At 40.5% G+C, this 6000-nt stretch overlaps 1 pseudogene; it reads right to left on the bottom strand.

The window, feature by feature from the left end:
• Nucleotides 1-1221: 1221 nt before the first annotated feature.
• LOC102473119 (condensin complex subunit 3 pseudogene) lies at nt 1222-5511 on the bottom strand (annotated as a pseudogene).
• Between the last annotated feature and the right edge of the window lie 489 nt (nt 5512-6000).

Below are 6000 nucleotides of genomic sequence, written 5' to 3'. Positions count from 1 at the left end.
TCGTATTGACATTTTTCCCCCCATAAGCAAAGGTAGGGACCATCACTAATTGTATCATGTTTAATATTTTATCTGGAAACCACCATAATCATGGAGACTTCTAAGATGAAATCTCAATAGGAGTCCACCCAGAAGTTCTGTAGGTTCAGTTGACCCTATTTTAGATGAACTTTTTCACTTGCTAATGAGGAACTAATCATATAAGTTACATACTTTTAAGTTTTTCCTCTCCTTTCCCATCATGAAATTGGGGCCCATAGTAACCTATCAACCTGACAATTTGTGTCATCTCAAACTGACCCAACCAGTTATAGGAAGAGAGAAATTTGTAATATTTATTTGATCCTGATTGGATACACCATATTAAAGATAACTTCATATTCAACCAAAGTTACTGAGTCAGACTCACCTCTGTCTGCCCCCTTTTAAAAACTTTTTCCAAGGCTAATAATAACAATCATGGAATGTTAGGTTAGGCGATCTTAACCACCTTGTCTCCTTTCATCACTGAATCACCAGGATTTAGAGGAGACTAATCCCCATGACTGCCATACCAGTATTTCAAGGTGATGAGCCACATAACTTCATAAATTCTAAGTCTCTTGGTTCACTTCTAGAAGGCCATGGTGGATGTCTCAAGTTCAAAAACCCATAAACCTGTACCAACAGTCAAGCAATCAAAGATGAATAGCCAACCAGTTTTCACACTAGGCTTTCTGAAACAGTGTTTATTGGGAGAAACTCAGATAATGAATCAATAGCAGGTGAAGCAATCCTCTGAAGACTATTTTCTTAGGCAGTACACAATAATCTAGCACAGCAAACTTCTAACTTTGAGAGAAAGAGAACTTCAGCGTCGTGGATTCTGGAACTATTAAGCTTTTCTTTTTTCAATTTTGATGCAAAGATAACTTTATTAAAGCAACTTAAAATGATTTTAAAGAACTCCACCTCCATCATCTCTCTCTTCTTTGGAGAGATTTTTGCTATAGGGCACATGCGCTTGCCAGAAAGACAGAGAGATAGAAAGTGAGAGATCACCCCCCAGGGGGATGGCCACACCACAATCCCTTCTCTCTATTCTCTTGGGATCTTGGGCACACACGCACATGTGCCCAGTGTGAGTTTAAGCCTCTGGCTCCGGGACTCGAACCATGGTCAACTACATGGGAGTCCAGCAACATAGCCATTATGCCAACTGCTGGTCACACATCATCTCTCTTAACTTATATTTTCATTGAAAAATTGTGCAAAGTTAAGTTTATTTTTTTCTAGTGCTGCTGTTTTAGCTTGCCTTGATAATCTAATCTTCATTTCTGATTCTGGTTCTGGAACATCATGATCACTTTTAGAGTCAACCTCAGCAGTCTGATATCTCTTCATCCTAGCTGAAGCTGTTGTCTTTTTCTGTCCTCTGTTGTTCTTCTACTGAGTGGATTTTGATGTTCACATTGTTTTTGCATATCTTTCAGGAATCTCAGATGCCTCTTTATTCTTTTCATCTTCATTTGGAAAAGCAGCTGCAATCGTGTTGGCACCTTGTACTGCAATGGCTTGGTCACCAAATTTCTTATTTCCTTTATCTAACTGAATCTTGATTTTCTCCAAAGCTCTCAGACATGCCCTGCCTTTTGCTTGCACCAGAACCTTATTCAACAGAACTAGAAGATCTTTTGCAAGATTGCTACTGAGTTTTAAAGAACTCAAGGCTTTCATACAGTCCCAAATTTCTGGTGGGCATAGACTTGCTAAGATCTCATTGCAATTTTGGGGAACCAGCAATTAGCATAATGGCTATGTCGCTGGACTCCCATGTAGTCGACTGTGGTTCGTGTCCCAGACCCGGTGGCTTAAAACTCACGCCGGGCGCATGTGCGTGTGTGCCCAAGATCTCAAGAGGAGAATGGAGGAGAAGGGATTGCGGCGTGACCATCCCCCCTAGGGGGTGATTTCTCGCTTTCTGTCTCTAATGTCTCTCTCTGTATGTCTGGTGAACGCACGTGCCCTATAGCGAAAATCTCTCCAAAAAAAAAAAAAAAAGATCTCATTGCAATTTTTTATACCAAATTGTCATGTACTGTTAAAGCCTGATAATCTTGTGAATTCTTGGGCTGAGGATTTAATCTGCTTGGTCTTGTCAACTCGACAATTAACTCAGTGACATATGTAATATCTTTCTCTGCCAGTGGAGAAGATACAGGGACATTGGACAGTGTTTGCAGAGTTGGAAGAAATCCTTCTTTAAAGCGTTCCTGATTAGTCCTGCTTGCATAAGCAAACCTGGGGAAGAACACGCTTAAGCAGTATTGAACATCCTCTTCCGTCACAGGGTTGTACCATAACAAAATAAGATAAGAAAAGGTCCTACTGTTGACCAAAAGCCCAAAAGACATCAGTTTGGCTAGTCCTTCTGCAACTCCAGTCCTGAGTTCAGACACCTCTCTGGTCTTTGTTAACAACTGGAATACTTTGGATATAACTCAGAAAATACTCAGTGAGTACTACAGGTTCTGGAAAAATCTCTAAAAATTCTTCAGTTTCCATCTCCTTTTGATTTCATATTCACAAAGAATACACCAGTATAAAGCACTTTAAGGAGTAAATGTTTCCATTGGCACCAATTTCCTGCCATGATCGTTTTTCCAGATTCCCACCAGTTCATTGAGAGGAATCACTGAAAACAAGGCATTGAAAACAGACCGTCACTCCAGAAAAATGTTCCACATCCAGCTGATAAGCAACTCTGAGGTATTTCCTTGAGTAAAACATAACCAGCCTTAGAGAAGATACTTCTGCACTGCTTGGTTCACAGCGTCTGACCTGCCAGTAAGACCTTGTTGAAGGAGCATTACTCTGAGCAATAGACATAGCTCTCACATGAACCTTTACAGCTAAAACCTGATAAGCCAGCTTTCTGATAGCCTTCTTCATGTCCTCCATACGCCCTATAATTTTCAGCAGTCTTTGCTGATGATTCAATACATGACACTGCACGTCTGACTTCTGGATTAGAATCATTTTCAATTAAGGTAGTATATTGCTTTAGCCACAGGGTATTCATCATCCTTGGGATCCTGAAGTTGGGAAAGAGCCAGAACTGCCTGCACTCTCTAATAAGTCTAATAAGCAGGGCTGAATTCATTTTATCAAACAAATCATCATCAATCTGGGCATTTTTCTGGTAGACTTCCCAAAAGCTTGTTCGTGAGTCCGCACACTCTAAACCTGACTGTGTTACTGTTTGGTTCATGAGACTGTAAGAGAAAAGTAAATAAAGAATTTAGAACGACAACTTCCTCTTCCTCCTCGTCTTCCACAGTGGACTGGTGAAATGAAGACCAAACTTGGCTGCATACTCTATCACCCTCTCCGCAGCTGGTTCCCGTGTAGAGACCATTACAGCGAATAGGAGGCAATGAACGAATTCCTCCTGTCCATTGCACAGCCGCCAGCTTGGCAGGGTTCTGGTGCAGCTGGAAGGGTTCCTGATCCAGCAGCGGCCTCTTCGCCACCGCGACACAGAGATGCTCTCTGTCCCCTCGGTCTCCTGGAACCCAAGAGTTGGTCTCAGCACAGCGAGTGCCTGGTTGCCGCCAGAGCGTTCAAATAACTCCGGCGTGGAGGGAAATATCTGTGAGACCGCCTTGGGGACTAAGGAAGCGCCGTTAAGCTTCTTAATTACTGAAAAATAAAATTTTTCGTTAGTGAGAATATGGGAGTATGGAATCTAACAGAATCTTGTGTTTTAGCCTTATCTACTACCTCAGATAGTAGATAAGGGAGAACATTTGGCCTTCCCCTGGTGTGAGCCAATCCTGTGGTCACCACACTACTGCTTGGTACAAACTTGGCTGAGATCCTGATCCATCTCATCAATGCCTCACCAGAATAGATTGCATTAGCAATGAATGGAAGAGTAAGAGAGAATTTGAAATGGTGCTAGATTTTCTTTTCACCTACAGAGTTCAGAGGAAAAGAAAGTATGAGCCATGATGTACTTTATCAAGTATGGTTGGTGCACTTGAGGTGCATTTTTCAAGAATAAAGGAGAGGGGTAGACATTATCAAATATGAAGGAATTCGTGGACTGTAGCACAGAACCTTAAGAAAAAAAAACTAACTACAAAATCAGCATCCCCCCCCCAAAGTAAATTTAAAAAGTCTTAGGAAAAGAACTAGAACTCAATATTCAATATTAGGAGAAAAAGGAAGTACTGTTTATGAGAAAATTTTGATAATAGTAATATTTATATATGTGTATAAAACAGAGAGAGAGAAAAAGCAAGAAAGCAAGAAAGAACCCCCCCTCCCCCAGGGGAGGGGGAGAGCCACATCTCAATCCCTTCTTCATTCTTCTCTCAGGATTCAGGGCACACACACATGCTTGCTCTGCATGCATTTCAAGATGCTAGGTCTGAAATTAGAACTGCAAAGTTGGCTATGTGGGGTCCAGCTGCCTTAACACCCATACCACCATTTATAAAATTTTGAGGAAAAGAGTGAGCCAAGAACTGTATGTTCAAAGAGTTACAAATCAAATACAAAAGTGCTAGGCATTTTCATAAATGCAAGAAAGTGGAAGACAATGCCAAGCCTTTCTTGGCAAATAAAAACAAAAGGAATGAGGCAATATTAAAGAATTCAATATTAAAGAAGCTGTAGTGCGAGTATTGGTCATAACATTATCTTAATTTAAATATAAGGCTTCAGTTCTATTGTAAAACAAAGTGATATAAAACATTTTGACTAAGTGAAAATAACAAAAATTAGGAGGTGAGAAGTATCAAAAGAACACTGAATTTTAATTATTCATATCTCTAAAATATAAATGTGGCCTTAAATACACAAATGTGGGCCTGTAGTGTGGTGGTTAAGGTGACTGGATTCCACATGGCCGACTATTTCATGTCTCGGACCCAGTGGTTGAGAAGCACACTGGGCATGTGCGTGTATGTGAGTGTGTATGTGTGTGTGTGTGTTTGTGTGGTGTGCTGGAAAGAAGGGAGAAGGGGAAGGGAAGGGATTTTGGTGTGACAATTCTCCACAGGGGATGCTTTCACTCTTTCTCTCTCTCCCCGGTGAGTGCTCCCTCTGGCAAATTTTTAAAAAAGAATTCATCTTCTATTTTTCATAATTTTTAATTCTTAACTTCATTTCTTTGCTCCTCTTTAAGGTACATCAGATATGTTTGTGTATTCATACTGTCTTCAATTCTTTTCTTTCAACTTCTCTCTTAAAAACTACCCCACCCAGACTTTTCCTACCAGCCTGGGTACTAAGCCTACACTTGTTAAGGTCATTGAAACCTACGTGTTGTTAAATATAATGATCAGTTCTCAGATCTCACCTGACTTGACCTGCCAGCAGAATTTGACATACTCGATCTCTTTTTCCTCCTTCATAAGTTCCCACTTTTTGGCTTTTAGGACACTTGACTCTTGGTTCCCCTTCCACCTCACTTATCCCTCCTTCTTCTTCGGGCTTTGTTACTTCCTTCTCCTCTTCTCCCATCCTCAAGTTTTGAAATTTCCAGGTCTTAGTCCTTGTACTCTTTCTTTTCTTTAAACTCACTCCCTTAGTTATCTCATCCAACTATTGACTACAAATACCAACTACTTCCAAAAAGTTTATGTCTAACTCTTTACTCAGCATCTCCACTTAGACATTCAATAGCAATCATGTCCAAAACCACCTATTTCAACCTTTTCTGTTTCAGCTGACATTCCTATATTTGCAGGTTTGTTTTTTTTTTAAAGAATTATTTAATTTAATTTAATTTTTAATTTGGACAGTGAGGGGCAGAGTAACAGAGAGAGAGAGAGAGAGAGAGAGAGAGAAAGCAAACCACCAGATCTGGGACTCAAACCACTGTCAGCCATGTGAGTGTTTAGTGCCCTTAACCACTACACCACCTGCCAGCCCCAATGTTTGTGGTTTTTTTTTTTTTTTTTTTAGAGAAGTTTTTGCTATAGGGCACGTGCGCTCGCCAGACAGACAGAG

This window comes from Tupaia chinensis, unplaced genomic scaffold, assembly GCF_000334495.1.
Source record: "Tupaia chinensis unplaced genomic scaffold, TupChi_1.0 Scaffold000270_2, whole genome shotgun sequence".
NCBI classification, from domain to species: Eukaryota; Metazoa; Chordata; class Mammalia; order Scandentia; family Tupaiidae; genus Tupaia; species Tupaia belangeri.
This window is presented reverse-complemented; position numbering and strand designations above follow the sequence as displayed.